We start from the raw sequence: 25,717 nt of genomic DNA, 5'->3' as shown, positions 1-25,717 counted from the left end.
CCTGCTCCTAGAGAGGGGAAACTGCTGGGAAAAGAGCCCTGGCAGGGAATAAGGAGCACAGCTGTGGGTTGCCCGGGGCAACCAGGAGGTCAGCTGACCGGAAGGGGCAGGGCCTGGCCCTCATAAGGCCCAGGGGCTGAGGCCAGGCCAGCAGTTCCCTGCCAGCAGCCAGAGGGGCAGGAGCTCCTGGAGTTAAGATGTGAGAACCGCAGGTACTCCTCAAGCAGAGTAAGGAAGGTAGCTCTAAGACGTGTGAGCAACATGGTTTTAGCCAGGTGGCTTTAAGTTATGTTATAGCCTAGGGGCTTGTGTTTTGCTTTGTGGTTATACTGGTGGTTTGGGTGAGGCTATTAGGGGTTGGAGGAGGCCTCATAGGGAAACCACAGTGGCATGGGGACCCTAGCGCCAGTAAGGGCGTGGTGTACGGGGTGCATAGACCCCAGCCCCAGAGAGGGGGGACGACTGAGAAGCCCCAGTGCGGGCATGGCGAGCCCCTGAGGAAGGGCGTAGTACTGCGGTAAACCCCGGAGAGATGGGGTAGTAATGCGGTGAGCCCGAGAGACAGGTGGCTTCACAGAGAAGTCCCCAGGAAAGGGGCGGCTTCACAGGGAAGTCCCCAGAGTGGACACAGAGTGCCCCAGGAGAGGGGGTGACATTACGGGGGGAAGGTCCCAGAGTGGGCACAGAGAGCCCCAGGAAAGGGGCAGCATTATAGAGAAGGCCCAGCATTGGCATAGAGGGCCCCAGGAAAGGGACAGCACTAGAGAGAGGGCCCCAAGAGAGGGGCGGTATTCTTAATAAGGCCCAGGAGAGAGGGTGGCAGTACCGAGAAGGCCTAGAGTGGGCATAGAGAGCCCCAGGAGGGGGCGGCAGTACAGAGAAGGCCCGGGAGCCGGGCGGCAGTACAGAGAAGGCCCGAGAGCTGGGCATGGGAGTAGACCAAGAGACTGAACAACGTCTAGTCCAACTGCGAGGCTTGGGGCGTGGTATAAGGGGTGGTTGGAGCCACGCATAGCCCATAAGGCTAGGGTGCCTGGGAAGCACCCATCATAGAGTGAGACCCACAAAGAGTCTGGGAAACCATGGGGACTGAATCAACACCGAGAAGTGACCAAGAGGGCGTAAGGCAGCCTCCCAACTTTATCTAAACATCAAAGACGTGGCAGGCGAGAATCCGAGGGTGCCCTTGGGCCGACTTGGCAGGGGCCTCAAGGAGATCACGGCCCTCCTGTAGGACGCCTCCCGTGACAGATAGCAAAGACTTGACTGCGTGGGATTTGACCCGGACCTAGCCATCAGTGCAGGTACTTAGAAACCTAGTGAGATGGTTCTGTGGTTGGTAGCACATCCTGAAGCCCATTTCATCACATCTTTACTATCAGTGCTACCTATGGTAGCTATATAAGCATACTCATGCTACAATTGCACCTGAATTTTGCAGTATGGATTCCCTCTTCAACTACAATCTCTGAGTATTCAGAAGTTGCACTTTATGATACACTCATAATAGATGGGAAGTGTCCCACATTTCCTATATACTGTGTGCGCCCAGAAACCAATGACATGCAGCTCTTTGTTCCATTTTCAGTGGCAGAAAGTGAATGGCAACACTTTTGAGAGAGATTATCCTCTAAGCCAGTGATGCCCAATGTTTTTGACCTTGAGGGTCACATGGGTGAGGCCTGATCTGCCCACAGGACAAATCCAGCTGGTAGGCCAGATCCAGCATGCAGGGCAGATGCCTGATCTAGTGGCAAGGGCAGGCAAGGCCTGGGCCCAATCTGACTGCCTGGCAATGGCTCAGCCTAACCCTAATCTGGCCACAGCATGGGGTGGGAAGATGGTTGTGGCAACAGCTTGGCCCAGCCATGATCCAGCTGCCAAAGTTTGGCATCTTGCATGGGTTTGGTAATGTGGCAGTGGGGGAGGGCTGGCAGTATTAATTGCCACTGCTTTCCCACTGCTAAATTTCTTGACCCATGGGGAGCCCTGTGGGCTGGATGCCATGGCTCTATGGGACGGATTTGGCCCACAGGCCAGAGGCTAAGCACTTCTGCTCAAAGCAAATAACACAAGGGTCTGGCTTCTGCCTGCTTCCCAGTCCCTTGCTAATAGGCTTGGGGTCTCAGCTGTGATATGTTGTCAGAGTGGATCCCTGGCTGGTTAGGGTGTGGGCGCAACAGTCTAATAGAAGTGGATGTGGCAACAGGTCTGAAAAAATCCCAGCTATGGAGAGGGAAGATGTCTACTGTAGCAAAGCAGAGGAAAAAATGCACGTAATACATGTGAACACACACCGTATGTGAAATGATATGTATAAATACATACAGTTTATCTGTAAAAATGTTTGTGAAAGCACATGTTGGCCCATAGGAACTAACATGGATATGACAACTTTTGTGTATTAAAGCCCCATATAATTAAATGTCTGTATTATCTAGCACACAGTCTAGCATATATGAAACGTCTGTCTGTTCTATGCGGGCAGAGTGGACCAAGGCAACAGGATTAGTTGGGGGATTTAGTTCATAGGAGAAAGAACAAGGATTCTGGGGGCACAGCATCTGGGCAAATGAAATGGGGATGGAAGGAAGCTGGCATTTTGGGGAGAAACCCACAATATCAGTGAATCCATATTTTAGCTATTAACAGATCCTGGCAACTTGATAGGATGCTAAGGGGTGAGGTGGGTTGTTAAGACATTCCTGTCAACTTCATGGGCTTTGTAAATAATAATTACATCTGCATTTGTGCTGTGGGTAGTAGGAAGTCCCACTTTCCATATGATGCTCTTTATTTCATAGTGCTCAGTGGATTAGACAAACTCAGGCAAATACACACACATTTTTAAGTGCCCTTTTACTATTAGCACTGGCTGTGGCTCTGCCAGAAAGTCTCTGATCAGCCTTTTGAACCCAGCCCCAGCCCTGGAAAAGCTAGTCCAGCAGATAATGGTAAATGTGTGCTAATATTAGACATAGTCTATTCCATGTTCTATTTCTTTGCTTTTCTTTTCCAATTTTTCTCCAAGTGTCCTGTCGTCCGCCCCCCCCCCCCCTTCTTTTTCTGATTCCTTTCTTTTGGGGCTCTCCCCTTCCTTCTGTCCTTTTATTTCCTCTCTTCCTTTCTGCTTTTTTGCTGTTCTCCTTTACCTTCCCTGGTTTCCCATCTCTGCTTTTCAAAGAGTTATTTATTAGGGCTGGCACTGGGCTCCTGTCTTCTCACTTTCAAAGCTCTTGGCCTACTGGGTTTCATGGAGCATTTATTTAGTTAAGGTGTTGGAAAGCATTTTGGCTTGGTCTGATGTGCCAGACAAGAGCAAGGCTTCTGCTAGGAATGCTCAGTCTGTCCTTTGCTTTGTAAAAGAAGCATTAACTCTGCTAGACCCCTGGATGTGGGTGTCTATATTGACTGTGTGTTTGTGTACAAGACTACAGCCATCATTTGTCTGCTTCAGTGTGTCCTTTTATGGTATCCCATGTTATCCATTTCTGTTTGGATTGAAATGAAAATATGTGTTCCCACTCCAATACAAAAGAATATGTCCCCTGCTGAAGACTACTTGACTTCTTGCCTTTTTTGCATGGTACAACTGTGTGTGTTACATTGGTTGGAAGATCGGTAGCACCTAGGCACTATGCGCAGTCATTTACATCTATACACAGTGAGGGTAAAGATCGGGATGGTAGCATTTTACACCTGCTTTGCCCAGGGGGGAATAACTCTGTGGGCTAGCAGAATCAGGTCCAATGTGTGCACAGAAAGACATTCTCTGTGCCTGCATATATTATGATGGCAGCATGTAATTTTTTTATGAACCTGCAGTGCTACATTGCCCAGCAGACACGAGTGCCTGGGAACAACTGCTTCCTGTCCTATTCTGTTTTGTTTTTCTTTTTTGGCACATAAAGATCAACAGGTGTAATCAAGTAGAAGAGGGCATGCAACTCCATTGCTCACACACAGGACAACTTCCTACAGAACAGATGTCATTTGCAGTGTTATACGGGCTGCCCATGTAAACCCTGCATTGTCTGGCCAAAGCTCTAACCCACTTGCAAGCAGGCACAGTGCCTTCCAAACAGATGGGCCTAAGCACGGGCAGGCCAAGGACCACATGTGAACATGAAATATGTTTGTGGCCAGCAGAGTTACCAGCCAGGAATATCACAATGGCTTTTTGTCCTGAGCTTCTACAACTATGGCAAAGGCTGATCCAACTCAGATCTGGATGCACTTTGGAAGAAAATGAATACAAATCTGACTAGGATATGGGAGACCAAAACCACACAGAGGTGCTCTTGGGAGGCAGAGATGATCCTTATAATGATATCTTCACAATTGTTTTGACTAACATAGAGAGAACCTTGTGGAAGAGGCCAAAATAAGCCCTGAATCCTGGCTAGGCTTAGCAAGAATGGGCTGGGTGGGTACTGAACTCTGTGTGATGATGTGCTGAGAATTGGTTTTGTGGCAATAGGGCGCCATATAAATTCCTAGCTAGAGCTGGAAAAAAACCAGGACAACAATTTCATTAAAAAAGTCAAAATGTTAAAGCTGTTTTCATTATGCAGCTCTCACCATGGACTTATTTCCCATTTTCCACAAAATTCCTTGCAACGTTTTTGCTGAAATGTTTATCAGAACGTTGTTGGGGTTTTTTTGTTTTGTTTTGTTTTGTTTTTTAATGCATATTTATAGCAAACTGGGTATTGCATAAGAAAACACTGCTTTAGGAAACAAAAAGGGTCAAAATTTTGCAAAAAGGGAAATTTTTGATGATGTTTTTGTTTTTGTTTTTTTTCTTGACCAATTTTATTTTTCATAAAAAAGTCCAGTTTTCCACAAAGAAAAAAATTGTCTGTGTGACATTTTTATCAGTTCTATTCCTAGATGGGTAGTAAGTCCCAGATACTGCCTTTAACTTCTAATGTGAATGGCACATTGCAGAATGGGCATCACTTGAGCGACAAAACCTAATCTGGTCTTGATTTATACCACATGCTACCCCATGAAAGTCAAAGGGTTTTAGCCTCCTCTCACCTGCATCAGAATTGCATTAATATAATTCCATTGACTTCAATGGGATTACATTTGATTTGCAGCACTGTAAATAAAGAGCAAAGCCAGGCCCAGTGCATATCCACAAGGTTCAAATGAAGATAGAATTTAACCTGAATGTGACTTAGAGGCACAAAAATGGTCGCACTAATGAGTATCACTCAAGTGAGAGGGTCCACAGTGATAACTTGTGCTGATCATATATCAGGCTGCTATAGTTACTGTCTAGGTCCTTGGGAAACAAGGATTTACTCTGTTTTGAGAACGGTGACATGTAAAGATGTGTCCTTTAGGACCCACCATGAAGTGGTAACCTCAGGCCCCCAGCCTTGCTGGTACAGTGGCTGCACATTACAGACGTGACAGCTGAGTGTGAAGTGGGCATCTGGAGGTCTGCCAATAAAATGGTGTCAAACCTGTTCCTGTACATGCCCTGGGATTTACTTCCCACAAGACAGTAGAGTGTACACTAGCTGACTTATCTATGAACCATGGAAACATTTTGAAAAGGTAAAGCAGACCGTACACCGAAGAATCATTTGTCACAAGTAATTGCAGGCAGTCAAAAAGAGCAGGGAGAGTATATGAATCATGACGTAAAAACAGTGAAGGGCAGGCATTTAGTCTGGTCTGTGGCTATAAGTGCAGTGACACAGGTTAGTCTTGGCATGATATACAAATGTTATGTGCAGAGGGACAAGTACAAGAATAAAGAATTCCAGCTTTCTCATTATCTTATGCAGCCAAGAAGGCTTTTTATTTCACACACAATTCATAACTTTTAGTAGGCGGGTGATGGCTACATTGAATTAGTGGGAACATTTTGTTTCCTGGATTTAAATATTCTGACTGTGACAATCTATTTCTAAGATAAAATCCCAATACACAGACAGACAGAGAAAGTTGCCCAACCTGATATTTCAGCTAGTCAAACCTAAAGATAGGTATAAAAGGTACACCAACATCAAAGCAGTAAGAACAAGGGACCAGATTGTTAATATTACTGACTGACCATCAAACATGAGTGGTGAATACAGATCAGACCGTGTGACTTTCTGGAATCTCTCAAAGGTCCAAAATAAGAGTGACTAGAAAAATAATAATGCAAAGAACTTCAAACAATGGACTGATTTCTCCAGTGAGAGAAAAACCACACACTTTCTTTTTAAAACCTGACTTCCTGAGTCAGTGTTCCCATTCAAAATCATTTTAAATGATGAAAGGCACATAACACTAGGGGATAGAGTGAAATTTGGATTTGGAATGTGTGGTGTTGCTCATATACAGAGAGCTGAAAGGTCACATATAATGATGCTATTTATGGATTTGTTATAAATGGTAGATAAGATTGTGAACTTTTGTTCTTATATCTGCCTGGGGAATTTAATATTAATTGACATGACCAAATGTATAATACTACATTTCTATGTAAGAGTCTTTGTAGATCTGCAAGTGCTTTATCAATGGGATTAGTAGCATTATCTCTATTTTACAGAAGGAGAAACTGAGGCATGGTGAGGTAAAATGACTTGTCCAGGATCATCGAAGAACCACTGGTACAGTCACTGGTACAACTGTGAATAGGACCCGGGCCTCTGTGTTTCAGAGCAGTGCTCTGCTCAATAGGCATCACTGCCCCAAATCCTTATTTTAAAGTGGAGTAACTGGATTTGAGTCACCCAGCAGTGTGAGAAGTGTGAGCTATATCAGTTGTATGAACTACATCCCCTTTGATCTACACGTATCTACTAGGCACTCAGAGCTGATACACCCAACTGTAAGAGGGCTATAAAAACGTAGATTACCAGCACCATTCAACAGAAATTCCTTGAAACTACAGCGTTCCCAGAACATTAAACCCTGAAGACTGAACAAAACATCTGATTGTTATCATTTCCTCTGATGAAAGGATTCATAATATCATTGAAAGCAATGACCTGCACTGCCCACAGTATTGGTGCGACAGTATTTTTTTGTGACACTGAGGAGAGAATAATTTTTAGCATAGACTAAATGTGAATAGAGTATTTCGTTGTAATAATAAGAGTGGGTAAGGAATTAGCAAAGAAGCCCAATAAATAAGCTCTCCTAAGTATAAAATACATACATTCACATTGATGTGAATTTGAGATACCAGACATTAGCACTGTTCCTGGCTTTATAGCCCTTGCTGGTAATTCAGTCAGCCTTCTAAGGCCTTTTTCCCTTTGTGTTGATGGAAAGCAATAGAGATGGCTGGACGTGATTATTTTAAATAGTAGAAGTTGGAGAAAATTCCAAGAATCCTGAATATTCTGCTTCGATATTTTCAAAACATGATATTTTAAACTTTTCACCTGAAATGACTTTTCAGATCAGATTTGGAAATTGAGCATGACATAAATATGTTGCATTCATAAGGAACTGCTTTGATTTTTGTTTTAATTAAATATTCCAAGTTAGTCTCAACTCAAAGTTCGATTTCAACAATATTTTCTGACATTTCTAAGAGAATTTTAGAACTTGCAGCTTTCATTCCTAATCAGAAGAAAGGTGAATTTTGAAATCTCAAATAACCCTGCACAGCTCTACCACGAGAATCTGTGTCTGTCTGTCTGTCTGTCTGTCTGTCTGTCTGTCTCGCAGAATGACTCTCAGCCTGCGTCATGAGAACCCAAATTTAGCCCCATTAAGGCATTAAAACCTTTTAGAAATGCAACAAGCAGTCCCAGCCCAAATGGTGGATTTTTTTTTTTTTTAGTTTCCTGTTAAAAAACAGGGACTTTCCCCGTGAACAGTCTTTTTAAAATGCCTGAGTGATAGACAGAAATATGCCTGGGTTATAGACAGAAATATGCTTGATCTTATGTTGAATGGAAAGGAAGAGACAACTTTCTCTTTCTTGTTCTCCTTTAGATGGATTTTCCTTACAGGTCTCAGTGTAATATAAAGAATCTTCTCACATCAAACACATCAGAGCTCCTCCCTGTAGTATGTACACAAGTACATGGTTTAGGTCCTGTTTTCAATAAATAAGAAACATCTCCCATTGCATGTCTAGTATACATTTTATCCCCTACTAAATGGAGAAGAAATGGAATCACTGCTCAGTTTCAATGCCAAGTTCCCACTTGGCCTCCTATATTATATGTACAAGCTCTTCCAATGCACTTCTTCACTCAGGCATTTTGGTCCATCTTGGACCCTTGGTCCTTACTTGGCAGGAATAGAAAGATGTACTTCATTTTGTCCTTTAAAATTATATATAGTTTTAACTATGCTACTGCCAAAACTCTGGTCTACTCCCACATTAATTCTATATTGGATTATCGTCACAGTGGCAGAGGAGGGATGCCCTTGGTCCCACTGAAATGAAAGGCAAAGTCCCACTGACCAAGACTTCTACATCTCAGTCTTCATTCCCTCTTCTGCCATTGGGTTACAATCTGTACAGCATTTTGTAGCTGTTTAATTTCCCCCCCACCCCTTCCCCCCGCTATTTTCTGCTTCTTGTTTCTCCTTTGTTAAGGAGGCATGCTAGCTACCTTTGAAGTGAAGAATCAAGCTCAAAATCTTACTATTTTACAAGGGGAAGAGAGAGTTGGAATGCAACTTCCTTCTAAGCCCCAACAATAACATCATAACATCACTGCCAGTAGGTCTATAATAAGGACTGTTATACTCCCACTCTTAGTGGCAGAAGCTGGTCTGTTTTTATGTTTCTGCACAGCTGTTTCCATTTGGTTTCTGTCCTGCCTATCATGACTCAATCTATATCCTCTTATTAAGCTTTTATATTTCTGGCCTCTGTTTCAGAGGAATTGTATATGATCTGAAGATCTTTTACTTCTTGCAAGACTGCTGTTCTGTTCTGTTTCTATGCACAGATTTTGTTCCATGCGTTCTCTGGCCTTGCTGTCAGACCACAGGAAAGTGTGCCCTGTTGTGATAGGTGCGTGTTAATTGGCACACTGGGAATGGAACTGGTGATCCCCAGGACTAAGGTATGAACTGTAACACACACTTGTTGGGGGGGTATTACTAGACATTTGTTTTAAAGAGACCAAATGGCTCCCTCAACATCCATTCACAGAAGATAGCTTTCCCCTAAGCAGCCCCAGCCTTCCCTACCCCACCTGTGGCAATCTGCCTCGTGCCAGAGCGCACACGCAGGGGCATTCCTTGTGGACAACTAGCAGTGGCACAAATATGTGCCACTGCTAGTTGTCCCTGGGGAAACACATGTGTGCCCATATAGACGTGCCCACAGTGTTCACACAAATAAATGAGAGTTATTCTGGGTACCAGAGCCTTGCTAATTTTGCAGAAGAAACAGGGGGAAATGGATGGAGGAAGGAAAGAGGTGAGGAGAAAAGATGAATCAAGCTTTGTTATACTTATTGTATTGTGCTCTCCTTTACAGAGGTTGAAAGCCCTATTTTCTTTGCTGTGGGACATTTAAAGGGTGGAGATTTCCTGCTCCAGCTGAGGGAAATTGAGGCAGCGTGTTTACTCTTGGCATACCCCTTGAAAAGTCTGTGCAAAGGAACAAACTGGAGGAGGCAATGACAGCAGTAAACCACGACACAGAGATCTGCATATTCGCTGCATGGTTATTCAGAAATAATCATCCAGTGGTCCTGGGATTTAGACACCTACAAATAAGCAGAATGTAGACAACTGAATAGCATCATTGCACTCTGGTTGTTTGAGATAATTATGTCTAAGTCTAAAACTTAGTAAACAGTTGTTGCACAAATAATTTGTTTATTTTACCTTTTATAATAATTGGGCTATTTCTTTTTGTGTCTCAACTGCAGATTTAATTTAAGTCTAACAAGAGTTATTATAAGATAATTAGTTAGCAATTGATTACTAAGGATGTTTTTAAAATGTAACTGCTATAGTTACTACACTTCAATAAACATATCCTGAATACTCATTTGGTGTTTAATCACATAATATTCTTTTCAGACATATATTAAAGCTATTTCAGATACAATTTAAGTTGAACCAAATAGATACTCCAGTGTCTTTCTTTGTAAAACCACAATTCATTTTACCTAACCACTGTTTACAGTTACTACAAAATGTAGCTTCCCAGAGCCAGTAACACAATAACCTGACAGGATTCAAGACAAGTGCAGCCATATAGACAAGGCGCAGGATGAAGGAAGAAAAGGTGTAAAAAGATGAGGGAAAAAGAAACAAATGGATATTGCAGGCTAAACTGCCCTCAGATACTCTGTTTCATTAAGAGTGTTGTAGTCATTACTGTATCTGGGTATTCAGTAGCATAGACATGCTCATGATGAATGACAGTATTCAGAAAAGGGAGCATAATGTTTCACATCTGCATTAGTAACTTCTATTTTTGGTTGGCTCAGTTTTAGAAGGCCTGCTTTTCTTGACATCAGGCCTGGTTTTCAGAAGCTACAGGTCCCATTGAGCTAGATTGCTCCCTCCCAGAAGATGGAAAGATGAGCAGGGATGTTTTGCCTTCCTTTCAGTATGCATCTGTGAGACTAGATAGAGGAAACCCACATATATGTGTATCGAACCATCCTCTAGTGAGAGCATTCAGATTGGGTAAGGAGAGGGTGAGAACAAGGGAAGGAAGGTCCTGAAAAGCAGTGAGAACTCAAAAATACTTCCTTAGGGCATGGTGCTAACTTGGCAAACTTGAGGTCCCCTCCATCCCGATGGGCCTATGACTGTAGGGTTCTAAATCACTTGCACACCTAGGCAAGCAAAACACCACGTCAGCTTGTGAGTCTTCATGCTGTAACACTGTGAGAAAGAGATGCACAGGACACATTGAACAGGACAGACGTATGTAAGATGTAGCAGACATGTATCTTTTTAACCGTAACAGTCTGGTAGTGCTGTCTCCCTCCTGGTAACCATGTGTGTTGTCCGAGTGGTCCACAGCGTTCCTTCCTCAGACTCATCTGAAGTTTCATCCTACCCCATGCAGTTCCAGCTCTTCATTGTGAAGAGTTTTGCAGTGCAAGGAGACTGCTGAGGAATGAACACACATTCAACAACTTGCACCAGGCATCTGCACTGGTATGGGGGAAATGGGATAGACAAATGTTCGGCAGTGTCCATCGTAGTGCCTGCAGGATGGGTGTGCGGATGGTTCTGTGGAAGCCACGGACTGATAACAGGTATTGAAAATTGCTTCGGCACTTGTATCTTAGCAGTCTGAATATTTTTGAAAGATGTGAATAAAGGCAGCATTTGAACGGCCTGACACTATTTAGCCAACAGGGAAAGTCAGGCCATCTCACTGTGACATCAGCATAGTTCTCTCTAGCAATCGTGTGCCATAGACTGGATAAACTATGTTGCCAGAGCTGTGGAATTGGAAAATTACAGATAAAACTAAGGAGCAATTTCAGGGCTCTCCAGTCTCTTTTATTTCACCTCCTCTCTCCCCTTTTAAAAAACTGCCCATTTTTGTTTCACAAGTTGTTTGTATTACTTGTTCATGGTCAAAGAATTTCACAAATACGTGGGAACTATTAAGCTTTTTCTGTGTGTCAGAACTGTATGCCCTTGCTACAAGTGCAAAAAGGCTTAGTCTGAATGGGATTTCAATGTTCAGTTATGAGTTGGCCATAATTTAATTAGCTGTTTCAGAGAGAAAAAGAGAGTTCTTGTGGTTAAGAAGCTGACCTAGGATTCAGGCTTCTTAAGTTCAGTATGTCTCTGCCACTAACTCTCTGTGGGACTTTGAGGGAATTTGTGCTACGCTCCCTGGAAGCAGCTGATACCTGTGTTATAATAAAAATAGATGAAGGGTTGCCTTATTCATGTGAGTAATTGTATTGAAATCAGTTGTGCCACTTGTGTGCTTTGAGGGTTTTATAACTGACTTGTAGGCTTGTAAAGCTGCCTCTTGAAAGGGCAGCAGATGTGTTGATTTAGCATCTACTGAAGTCAAAGGTAAGAGTCTTATTCATCTAAGGAAGGCAGGATCAGGCTCAAAGTTGGTCTTGTCCCATAGTTCATTGAAAAAGATTGAGTGATGAAATCTAGATTTCTGGGGGTATTTTATGTGAAGTGAAATAGTAACCTTCAGTCTTTGGACTGTCTGAAGGTCCAGTCCTGAAGTTCTTACTTCCATAAAACCCCTACTGGCTGCAAGAAAGGACTTCAGAAACAGCCCCCGTATTAGTTGGAACGTAATGACTACATTCAACAGAGGCAGCATGGGGTGTTCCCAACTACCAAGGGGGTCAGGGAAGTTGTAGGGGCAACAAAAATTCGATTACAGTTTAAAGCACAGAAAACATCGCTTGCCACTTCCCAGCACACTTTCATCCTTCCAGGTCAAGTGTTCTCTATCAACCTTTTGAGACACACACAAAATGAATTTATGGGCTTTCCATTGCTGCCATTGATGCATTTTTCATTCCTTCTAGTAAATCTAAAGGGAGAGGATGAAGTTTGCATAAGGGGTGGCCAAACTGAAAAGGTTGGAAGGCACTGATCTGAGTGAGCGAGCAAACAGCCAGAAGCTAGCAATTCCTAGATGCTAATACCAGTGTAAGCCTCAGTCTTTCAATTGAGTCCATTGAGTAAGTCATTGCCGATGAACACTGGGGAAAGGATTTGAGGAGGCCCCTTCCAGTCCTGTGTTTCATTCTGTTATATTCATTAGAAGATATGGCTCTACTATATGTCCTTCAGCAAGTCAGCAATTTTGTTCTGGATCTCTCATTCCCTTCCTGTACAATGTAAATAATATTATTTGCCTGCCTTCCACAGGTGGTGTAAGGACTGGCTGGTTAACGTATGCATACTCCTTGTGTATCACTGTTTGGGTGCTGTTTGATGCCAGTTAGATAGGGCAGAACTCTCTTTGAAGTCAGTGGACATTTTATGTTCTCTGGGTTGCAGCACACACAAAAGAGTGTATAGTTATAAAGTATTTGTTGCTGTCTCCAAATTGGGAGGAGCAGTGACCTGCAGCAAGCAAAATTTGGAAGGAGTTAGCCTGCTTTGTAACTGAATTTCCACGTGACAAATGGTGACATTTATAAACTCTTCCAGAGCAGCCTAAAATAAATAAGTGGAAATTGAAAGTGCTGAAGACTGGGCTGGAAGGAGCTTGTGAGGAAGGATATTAATAGCGAACCCCTCCCTGAAATGCAGAGGAGCAATAAAAGAAGGCCAAGAACATTCCCGTTACAGAAGTTTCTGCTATAGCTCCTCTCAGAACATTTTATTCAGTTTTGGTCACTGCCTTACAGAAAACTGTCATGGCACACTGCAGGGTGTGTACTATACACATGCTTGGAGTAAGGCCAAAGCTAAGCCTCGGAGCTCAAGGAAAACCCTTCTGTCCTCCTACTTTAGCTAAGCTAAATGTCATTGACCCCCTTTTGTTTTGTAATGAAATTCAGCACCAGCTAGTATGTGCTCAGCCTGGTGCCTCCTTTCATTTCTTTGCTATTCTAAAATGGACCCAAATCAGTGCTTTGGACCCACTAAACCCCAAAACTGGCACAATATGGTTCCACCCAGAAGAGTGATCATTTAAAACCAGCATACTGGCGCTTGACACATCTGCTCCATCATGTGAAAGTGTGGTTGGAGTGCTCTTGTAGCTGTGATCATCCAGGAAATACATAAGAAGCAAGAGGGACCTGAGAGAGACAGATTTTGGGGCTCAAAGAACCCTAACATCTCTCCCAACCAAATATTTGGTCTAATAAACAGTGGGCCTGTCTACAGGTTCATTAATACACTTTTGCTACTGTGCATTAAGTTTAGTACCTCTAATATGAGGTACTACATAAGCATGCATTAGGCTGCCTTAATGTGCAGTAGCAAAAGCAAATGCCTTTTTAGTGACGCTTAATGCGTAGTAGACTAATTCTACTGTGCATTAGCGTATTAGTACTGTTTTTGATGTGACGCTTTAATGCACGGTAGAATAAGCACATTAAAATGCACAAGCACATTAAAATGCACTAGCACATTAAAATGCACATGTAGAGTCACCCAGTATTACCAAAGAAACCCTTGCTTCCACCATGTGGTATCAGTCCTACCTGTTGACCTGCATCTGTGAGTCCTGCAGAGCATTGAATGGATTCATGAGAGAGAAAATTGGGTTCTCTTCCTTCTTCTGTGTTATCAGCAGACTTGTTTGCTAAATGATCATTATTAAAGCTAATCAGTAATTCATCTAAGTGGCCTGTTGATGGTAGTGGAGCTGCATATGGTGTTACTTACAGCATAATTTGGCTTGCAAAACCCCTGTTGAATGACACAAAAGGAGAAGATAATGCAGCTTGACTTCAGAGTTTATAGAACTAGCATTTAGGAAAAAAAACACTCTCTCTATCTCATTCAGTCCCTGCTGCTGCCTCTGTGTCTGAGTTGACCCACATGCCACAAGACATGTGTTGGACTAGCCCTGCAGACAGAGGCTGGGACATGCTCTGCATGTGGCGCCCATTCTGGCCAGTCCAGGATCCACACTGCATGTAATGTCTGCTCCAGCTGGTTCCCAGCATGGATCCCAGACCAGTTGGAGTGGGTGCCATGTGCAGCATGTATCCTGATCCAGCTGAGTGGGGGTACCACCACGTGCGACAGTCCAGGACTGGCTGGGGGTGAAGAGGGGCACTGCATATGGTGCAGATCTTGGACCAGCTAGGGCAGGCACCACATGTGCTGGATCCAGCATGGAGGCAGAGGGAAGTGGGGGGGTCCCTGGGCCCAATCCAGTCCTTGGACTGCCCCTGTGCTATGCATCTGGCCCAGGGGGCCAGATAAGTTTGACACCTCTGATGTAGCTGATTCAGTATGTGGCCTTTGTCTCTTCTATAGCTATATGGAGATATGGTTATGTATCCCCATATATGATTTGTGAATATCAAGGAGCTTGCACTGCTGAAATACTGAATGGGATGTTAAACCTAAGTCTTGAAAACTTGTGGACATTAAATCTTCTTTGATTATTTTTTGAGCAAGAGTAGAAGCATGAGAACTGGTATCACAGCTAAGTTACATTTCTAAATTCTGCTACAGGTCTCAGTGGCATGCAATTTTCCCTTCTGTGGGCCACATGCATTAATGTGCTTTTCCTAATGCACATTAAATTTATTACCTCCAATATGAGGCATTAAATGAATGCGCATTAGGCTGCTGTAATGTGCAAGAGTGCAAGTGCAAACTTTTTAGGTGATGTTTAGTGTGCAGTAACCTGTTCTACAGCACACTAGCATATGAGCCCAGTTTTTTACACGCTTCTTTAATGTGTAGGAGAACTGGCTACTGCACATGCGTAAACGTGTCTCGTGTGGAGGGATGTAGAGTAGTTGATGAAACTGTGAAGCAGTATTGCAGCTGCTTCGTTTCACTCTAGAGGTGGTTGCATTTCTGAGGACACATATATTTTTAAAGGAAAATTTAATATATTGTCTATTATTATTATTAAGTTTTGAGTAGTCCATTATTATGATAATTATAATTGATTAAGTGTCAACAACTTGCTTGATGTTCTACAAGTCACTTAGCAAAGAAACCATCAAACTCTACTATTTTGGGTACCGGCCCTCAGGAGAAAATCCTTTACCAGAGAATTTTCTTATTTACAAGAGAGTCCCTTTTCTCTTGAGGTTTCATTTGGTTTAAATGGCAGTTCTCTATAGTTTCCAAGACCTATAACAAATTTTCCCCATTTTATTTTAACAACTATAGTAAATCACAATTTGCTGTGACTGGGGAACCTTATAGCTATGGGGTTTGTAAGCACCATAAAACTCTTTGCTGCCTAGCACAGATGGTAACAATGGAAATCCAGTGTGCATGTCAAAAATGTCTTTCTCTTTTGCACGGATAGTCTCAAATATGTGGATAGTCTAACAAGCCAAACTTGTTGAGGGAAAGCACTGAGGTGATTCCAGAAACAATTAGGAAGTAGAACAAGCAAATAAGCCTTGATGATCTGAATGACTCAGGTGTTCCACCTGATTCATATGATAAAATAGCTCTTCTTCAGTTACAGACTTGCTGTCATTAGTATTGAAATTAGGCAACAGCTTTCTGGTAAATCTTGGGGATAAACATATTTAAAAACAATGTTACAGCAGTTGACCATAAGATTGTGGTAACACTGCTGAAATATGTGGACCAGCATTTTTAAAAATGACTCATAAGTTTTGGGTGCCTAGTCTGAAAAGTGCTTAAAGCCTGATTTACAGAAAATGCTGAATGCTCACCTTCTGAAAGCGTGACTTTTAAAGATGACTACTCTACTTATAACTCCCTTTTGAAAATCTTGGCCATGTGTCTCTGAAGTGAATTTTATAACAATAATGCATGTGATGTAAAATCTATCTATCATAAAAAGGGCCACAATCTTTGCTTAGTAAAAAAAAAAAAAGGCCATATAAATTGCATGTAGTACCTTTTCTAGCTCTTGTATGTAATCTGCAATAATAACAATATAATCTAAAGAGTTTACATTGTCCCATTTTAAATGATGGAATACTCTCTTAGATGTAAGATGCCAGTGGATATACAGTAAATAAAAGGCAATGGTAAATGACACAGCTGTAATTCCACCAAAAGATTCATGTGCTGATGGTAAGAGCCACCAGAGTAAAGTTTGTGTCATTGGACATCCATAATGTAATCATTGTGCCATAACTAATTTTTAATCCTCTTGAAAGAAACAGTACACTTTATCTTGCATTATAGCCCACCAGTTATTTTTAAAGAACATTAAGGTTGCAATAAATCAGGGGTCCTGAAGAAAAAATAGATAGCAATTATGTTAATAAAGATTGTATCATTGTGCATATATATACACAGAGAAGCTAAATGAAGGTTGCATGGGCGACTTTATTTCAAGCTAGTTTTGAGCGCTTGGCTTTGTTCTCTTCAGGTAGTTTTTAAATGTAGTTGCCTTGATTATTTTGAACAAAGTAAGCTGAAAAGAAGCCTGTTATGTAGTGCCATATTGACATAGACATGGTTCATTGGCAGGGCTGGAACCTAAATCCTCTCCAGAGATTTCTGCCATTTGAGCTAACAGACTAATGTATACCAGTAGCAGGTGTCATCCTCTATGGAGACTAGCACAGAGGAAGAGACATGCTTTACCACTGGATTTTTTGCTGAGAGCAAAGAAACAAGAACATACAGGAATCGGGGGTCCCACTGTGGGCCCTGAAACAGAGTTTCTTTAGTGGTCGCAGACTGTTCTGCCCCTGTTCCCTTAAGACGTACCCCTTCCACCTCTCCTCCAGTCTTTCACTGTGTCCGCTCTGTTTCTCCTTCTCACTTCTCTAGCTCCTCATCCCAGGGTTGAGGGTCCTTATCCTGAGGATTTCAGTCTCCTCTGCCACTCAGTTAAACTTCTGAGGCCCCAACTGAGTCCTCTTGTCCGGCCAGTTCCTCTTTCAGTTTCAGCCCCCTTCCCACAGGCCACCGATCCCTTCCCCATGGCTCCCCCACAGCCCTCCAGCCTGTGTCTCTTCATCTTTCATTTCTCTGGTCCAGTTTTCCACTAACTCTTTCAATTCCTATCACTAATACTATCTACCACCCAGAGGGGAGACTTTTGTGTCCTGTGTTAGGCAATATCCTTCTGCAAGCTGTCTAGGTGCCAGCAGATGGAGTATTAAGAGGAAAGCAGAAAGAAAGAATCTCCCTGCTCTCTGATTTGATGGCTAGATCCACAGCAGCCAGGAGCAGTAATTGCAGGGAAATTCCTGTCCACACCCTGCAGTCTTGGACTGGAATATTTGCAGTGGAGATGGTATCTTTGGAGAATTTAGCTGCCCAACACTGAGATGTCTCCATAAGCATGTTTTAACAGAGTTTTCGAGGCTTAAAACTTGGCTAAATTTGGGCAGGTTTTCAAGGGAATAGCAAAAGGCACATCCCTGTCACTGGGACAACTAATTTGCCAACTTTAAAGTTACTGCTCCAGATCCTGGAGGAGTTAGCATTTCTCAGTGAAACAGTCTAAGATTTTTTTCTTTATGAGGGCAAAACAATGTATTTTTTCCGCTCGTCTTGTGCTGTGAGATGTGTGACCTGTTTTGGATTGCTTCCAAAGGAAATTCCATCTAGGAAAGACACAGACAATTGAAATCCAATAGGTTAATGTTTAGCAAAAGCATAAGTCACTGAATATAACATTATGTAATGGTGAACTTTGGGGCAGCATCATTCTAAGTGGTGCATCCAGCTGTGCCAGTAATGATGCGCAAGGCTTAGAAGTAGTTTCAGACCATGAAAAGGTATTTGTTCTCTCTGCCGTCTTCTCCACCCGAACATTTACCATTGTCTAGTCTGTCCTCACTCGTCAGGTATAATCCTCTTTATGGTCTAGCCATTTCTGTTTTCTTTCCAGAGACTCCTAATCATACCAGGGCTTGCAGTAGTAACGTGAACTACCTCTTCCCAAGCTCTGTGGTGAGTTCCAAGATAGGTTAGAAAGGCCAGGGCATGTAAAGTTTGAATAGGGACAGGGCTATCCCTAGCGGGTGGTAGGGTAGGGGTGGGGGGGAAACTGAGGCGACTGCACTGGGCCCTGCACTTTGGGGGGCCCTGCAGTCAGTGGCATACAGGCCCCACTGTGGCTCTGCCACCACTGCCAGCTTCAGTGTGTGGTAGCCACCCACCACCCGTGCAGCCCCACACAGGCTGATATGCCCCAGGCCCCACACACCCTAAGGGACAGCTCTGCATAGCGCTAGAAAGTATCAGTTTAATCTTTTTTTTATACTTGATATGCTGAAAAGTTTCCAAATCCTTGAAATACCTAGAGTCTAAAGAGCCCATTTTGAGAAAGAAATGGAAAATGATGCTGTAATGACCTTTTCCAGAATAAGTGTATATAAAGTAATGAACCCACTGCATGTCTGACCCACACAGACTTGCAATATGTAGAGCAATCAGAAGGGGGAAATGTTACAGCTCTTCGGATTTTTGGGGGGATATTTTTGTTGATAAACTGAAAATGCAAAGTGGAACAAAACCTCCCCCTTCCTCCAAACATCTGAAAACTGACTTTTCAGCTTTGAGGATCTGGGCTTTTTCAGTTTTCCAAGGTGTGCAGTGGGGAGGGGGCATTGCTTATGTGTCTTGCAGTTTAATATTGATCAGCCTTACATCCTGCAGCCAGAGCCTTGAGCTCCCAAGGATTAAGGGCTTGCTGCATGAACATACCTCAGATCACATCTCCTTTCTGGAAGCAACATCCATGTCCAGGAGCACACTAGCGCTAAGCTCAGACAGTCAAAAAGCCTGAGGCTGAATGGATTCAGTCATTGCAGGTTAATTTAAGCTGCAGAGATTGAACCAATAAGCAAATGAATGGACATTCACTTTTGATTCAGGAAATGCAACCACGTGCCGTCAGTGGCTCAAGCCAGAAGCTGGGGGAGGGCGGGGAGGGGAGGGGAGGGGAGGGCAGGGGAGGGGTGAGCACTACAGCATGGCTCTCTGGCATGTAGTCAGCATGAGCTGTGTGTTCACTTCCTCTTCCTGCTGCTTCCAAGGTCTGTGGGATTTGCAGTCCAGACTCACAGCAGCAGGACTCTGCAGGGCTGCACATCACTTCCTCTTCCTGCTACCAGGCAGCTCTGGAAGTTGTAGTCCACAGTCACAGCCAGTACTAAGTAAGCAGGGCAGGGCAGCTCCATACTTGGGGGGAAGGGGAGTTTAACCCCCCTCCCTGGTCCCAGATCCCAGCCGGGGTTTGCCTGGGCAGGAGCCAGTGAGCCAGCTCGTGAGACCAGTGAGCCAGCCCTCACTATTCCAGCTAGGCAGAAGAGGGGCAGAGACAGCCCTGCTCTCTGGAGGAGACAGCACAGCCTAGGGCTGCAAAGCATGCTAGGATGCTGGGGGACTCTGATTTAACTTGAACCAGGAGGGGGTCTGGGACAGAAGTTTCATAAACTGGGTTGACCTAAATCTGTTAAGTCTGATACTACATTCAACCAGATTTTTCTTAAACCAGTTTCAGCCATTTTGAAACTGGTTTATGTGCATTGAACTTCTGTTAAAGGTTTAAATCATTTCTGATCACTTAAACCAGCTTATGTGTAACTTCTGTCCCTAGCCTTGGAGAGTTAGCATGCCACAAGCCCTGCATTATGCGTGTTCTTGCTCCCCTGGCATTATAGCACTGCATCCTCTGAGGTGCTACCTATTGAAAGTCATTACAAGTCAACTCTTCCTTGTGCAACTGCCTAGATGGGAGGATCCAAGGAACTTCTTCTTCTCCACTTAATCCTCCTCCTCAGTGGCTAATGGGAATTGCAGTCTCTGGACTCAAGGAGCTCAAGGGCTGCTCCCTTTGCACTCTCTACCCCTGAGGAAGTTGGAAGGAGTGAAGGCCATACCCCCTGTGGAGCTGACTGGGGGCACTGGGGATAAGTGAGTTAGTGTGGTGTAGCTCACATGCTGCCCTTATACAATGGAGAGAGAGGGGAAAGGTTGCCTCTTCAGATGTATTGTGCCACCACGTGTGTCCCCATTGAGGCAGTGCACTTTCAAACCACCCACAACAGGGACTAGAGGGCAAGGAACCCCATCAGGTCCTATTCCTCTCTTGCAAGTCCAATGCTTTTAATTAAACAAATAGGGAAAGCAAGCCACTGTAACAATTCTGATAGCACGTGGAATGAAAAAATAATGTAGCTAAAAAGGAATACTGTTTGATTAGATCCAAACCAGTGGCATCAACTGGTTTTGCTCATTTAACCTGTCTCCTGATCGCAGTACAGCCGTCATTTAGCTGCAGGGTGGATGTGTTCATACTGAACTATTAATCTGTTTCAAAATGCCATAACATTTCCATGAAGAACTTCCTAATTTTTTTTTCAGAAATTAAATGTCTGTTTAAAGTTCATTCCCTCCTGCTGCAACTAATTGAAATGAGATTTGGTTTATCTTTATGACATGAAAATGGGATTGAGTTTCATAATAATAACAATAATGATAACTCTATAGATTTTAGGACTAGTAGTTAATAATTATAGTAATATGTGGAGATTAGACAGGAGTAATGCAGCATAAACAGACCATTGCTATTTGTTGAGATGTGTGATTGGGTGCCTGTTAACAACAGCTTCTTAATTTGGTATCTGTTTTTAGTTCTCATTGAATTTTAGTCAAGTGCATTAATTAATTTAGCGTCAGAATATGATGATGATGTAGGGATCCCTTTGCTAACCAGACAGCAATTTAATGCTTAAAGTAATAGAATTTAAAAAATGCAAAGTTCTTGAGAAGCACGAAGTCAGGGTATACAAAATCAGCTTGCCTCCATGTGCCTAGTCAAAGGTAAGCATGCATCAGAGTTAATCTTTTAAGACAAGTTACAGCAGTTTTGGCCATGAATTCCAAGCTCCCTGCTTCCCCTGGATAAATTAGGTTGCCATATTGAGGGCCTTTGGTGAGTAACAGAGTAGCATGCTAGAATAGTAACCCCAAAACCTGGGGTTTTATTTAATTTTTGTTTGAGGACAGAATTAGGTCCAAATATTTTTAAATAATTTGCTACTCAAACTTCCGAAATGCGATGGTACCATGGACACGGGCCTGTGCATTTCAGAAGTTTGAGTAGCAAACGAGGGGGAGTTTTTTGAAACATAAAACAGCTAGAATTTTTTACTGAGTTTTCCAAAAAAGTGTTTGCCACCTGTAGACTAGTTCTAGGACATTTAAAGTGCCTGCTTGTCTCTAAGGACAGCAGCTATATTATCTGTTAAAACTGAGGCTTAGCATGTCATAGGGACAAGTCTCACATTGTATTTTCTCGTGGATATTTTCTTTTTGTTCTACTACACTTTGTTGCTTCTCTTAATTTAAAGTGAAAGTCACTCAGACTTTGACTATGTGAAAAACAGCCTTAGCTTTGAATTCCTTTTTACTGGTGATTATGTATTTTATTGCTTGGCAAGTTTAAGGCCAAATTCTGATACAACAGTTCAAGCTAATCTTCATCTTCATGAGCAAATAAGCTCTGCTGACTTTATTAGGACCCTGTGTGGAATAAGGCACTGCTCATTGTCAAGAGATGAGAAGCTGACCCCTTGTAGTTTTGGGGCGTTTTTTTTCATGGTAGATTCACAAGAAAAGAAAGAGGTGGCATGCGCGCAGCATAAGAAGAGATGGCTGTATTGGCTGCTGTATGCTGAGCTATTAGAGACACTGAGGATTTAGCCAGCTCGGTCAATAGAGGGAAGGATATGATTTGCAGTATTCTGAAGTAAAGTTAGCCCAGAACCAGGAAAATTAAGAACTCACAACCAGGCCAGAATAGTATATTCACAGTTTGGTCCCCTCTTTATAGTGGAGATGATTCCAAAGCCCTAAGGAAAGTTTAGATTCAGGACCAAATCCTGAGTTTGCCTTTGCTGCTTAAGATCATAAAAACCATCCTGCTTGATTCAGATGGTTCCAGGGAGACAAGCAAAAGGAAAAAGTTTGATCAGGAGGGAAGACATATTATTTCCTTCATTGGCCTGAAGGAATGATTACTGTGATCAAGGAACTTTGATGGTTGGGGGAGGAAGGGAATTATTGTTAAAAGAAAGGGTCTCCAAGAGGGACTTATTGGAGCTCCCTAGGGGAAGGGGAAGGGGAAGGGGAAGGGAAGGAATTAGTTGACACAATGCACAATTGCTCTTAATGGCTCTTTCAGATGGTTGCGTTTTATTGTGTAAATACATGTTTATCAGCTTTTTAAAATGCAGATTGGACACCTATGTATTGTGTTGGGGGACCTGGGAGAAAGAATATAATTGGCTTGCCAGACCACAGCTTCTTTCTTTGAGTTTTCATGAGCCATCATGTTCAACTGTATTAAGACAGGGTTTATCATGTGAGTGGTGTAGTCACAGTGATGAAAGGTGCTACTAACAAGCTGCGAGACATAAATAGAAAGATATTGCTCCATACAGCAAAAACCCTTTTGAAGAGCAGTTGTTTCTCAAGACTTGAGGCTGTGCTTGCTTTCCGTAATGTTATTTTGGTAGTGAATACTTAAAACATTGGTCTGCCTGACTCACAGGTAGCCAGGGCAGGCCCCTTGTACAATGCATGGGGGAGTCAAATCTCTCAGGGAGGGGATTTAATGAACTAGACAATCCAATGGGAAGCCAGTTAAGTTAGCCAGGAGTGAAATGCAGGGAGCAGGGAGAGAAGAGGGGTTTCAGCATCTAAGCAACTAACCTGCTGCACCCGACTGATGCCTGCCTACCTCTCGCTGTCCCCTGTTCACATCCCACACCTCCCACACTAGCCCCTTGTTTCACTCTGCCCCCCACTGGTTTTTGTGTGGGTGCACGGCTGCCCCTGCACCTTTTGTGGCCTGCCCCCTCTCCTCCTAATGGTTATTAAAAGGGGTATTAATGCCCTTCAGTTGTGCTGGAAGTTACTATACTGTTTAACCATAAGTGTTGCCTTATACATTATGGGTGAAGAGTCTCATAAGGGTAAATTGACCCAGGAGAGTCACTAGCTAAGGGCTTAACCCAAGGAGTCTTTGGTGCAGGGACACTGTTTTCTGAGGCTTTTACACTGACCCAAGTCCATTGACTCCAGTGCAGCTATTCCTGAATTAAAGCAAGACAAGTGAAGTGAAAAGTGGCACACTGGCCTTTTAATTACCCCAAACAATTAGATACTAAGAACATGGCCAATTTGATTGCTTCTCATGCAGGTGTGAATTGGGTCATTCCACTTAGACCCCAATTGAGACAGGCTTAAAACCAGTGCCAGGGGATTTGAATCAAGCCTACTGCCTGCCAAATATTGTTCCTCAGAACAGAACCCATTTGGGGATTGCATACATGTCAAGATACTTGTAAGTGGGAAAGCAACTACTTTGTTGGTCTGCACTCATTTAATTTGCAAACACCAGAACACATTTATTTTAGATGTATTTGGGAGAAAGTGATGGGCTTTCTCCTTTTATGTGAGAGACCTAATCCAGTGCTCTGTTACACCATTCACTGGTATAAAACAAGTCTAATACCATTACTGTCTCAGACTTGAAGACCACCTTATCCTCTTGAGCACCCACCATGTCAGGTGAGTCTGTGGGAGCTTTGCTAATATGGAATAGTCTGGAACTATCTTAGCCCAGTGAATTTTCTTTGCTGCATCCTTTTTTGGAAGCTAGCCCTTCCTTTCTTTATGCCTTTCACTTCTGAAACCTTCTATTGCCACCATCTTTCCAAATAAGAGGTCACCCCTTGCATAAGGTAACTCTTTCTACTTTGGTCAGAAGGGGTTCTCTCTCCCCAGAACACACGGTCTGCCTAAAGCACTTTTAGTCCTTGAAAGACAGAGCAGTGGGATTACCCACCACCCAGAAATAGGATTGCTCAAATCCAGGTTTCTCATTTTATGGAGCGGAGCGCAATCTCTATGCTATAGACATGCCAGAATACGTTCAAATTTCCTGCTGCAAAGACAACATAAGTGTTAGTAACACACCCCTTGAGAACAGGACTGCTCAAAACATTTCTACGTGTAGAAAATTGAAAACTATGTAGTCAAAACCCAACAAAAGTCTGCTTTCCCCAGAAAATGCTGATACTTCACCAAAAGATCAGCAGTCCCCAATCTACAAATGACACCTAATAATTAAAATTGTCAAGCTTGCGATCATTGATGTCTTCAGAAAAGGTTCGAATTTTCACTGGAAAACAAAAATTTTTGTAAAAATTTTGTGAAAAAAACCCTGTTTTTTGACCAGTTCTAATTTAGCGTTCCTTTTTTATACTAGGTCACTCCTGGACTGTGAGCTATTTTGGGTATGGATGTTATCATTTGTATCTGATTGTAAAGCAACTATCATCATTTCAGGCTCTATATAAATAATATATCATAATACAGCACATACAGGCAACCCCTGTATGTTTAATGCTGTTTTGCTTAGCGCTATTTCACTATAACGTTCATTTTAAATTGATACCTGATTTCACTTAGCGCTCATCAAGTTTCATTATAACACTCGCGGTTGCCATTTTGGGCCATTAAAAACAATTGCAGTTGCCATCTTGGGTAGTCAAATACTTTTGGTTTCGCTTAACCCTCGTTTCATTTACTCTCAGATTTTCAGGAACCAACTAAGAGAGCTAAGTGGGGGTTGCCTGTATTAGGAGTTTTAAGATATTATCACAGAAACGGGAAGATCCAACATAAAATGCAAAGTTATGGATAGCCTTGTGCCAAGAAGCAGGGTAGATTAGCCCACCCCGAGATCTGTGCTGTTTCCAGTACTCCAGTTCTCCCAGTACACTACATACCATATGCGGTGCAATACAAGGCACACGGGACAGCACGAGGAGAAGACTAACTTTGTGTTTCTTTGCTTGCATCTTGTTCGGTTATTCTCAGTGTAGTTCTAGCGTGAGTGAAGAAAAGCTGCTGGACAAGGGACAAATGTGCTTGAGACAAATGTAAGAATGACAAATGTAATCCACAGTCTGAAACAGAACAGACATGCTTTTCTTTGGCCTACAGCATATTGAGCTTTGACAAAAATGTTTACGGGAACACATTGTGACTAAAACTCAGAGGGCCAACCTTTCAAATAATGTTGAAACACGGAAAACGCTAATCTTCATTTTAACTTGTTCATGTCATGCAGTATCTTCTATCACACTTTTGCTAGATTTAG

This window comes from Alligator mississippiensis, chromosome 5 (assembly GCF_030867095.1).
Source record: "Alligator mississippiensis isolate rAllMis1 chromosome 5, rAllMis1, whole genome shotgun sequence".
Classification (NCBI taxonomy): Eukaryota; Metazoa; Chordata; order Crocodylia; family Alligatoridae; genus Alligator; species Alligator mississippiensis.
The sequence above is the reverse complement of the archived record's forward strand: the minus strand, read 5'-3'. Positions refer to the sequence as shown.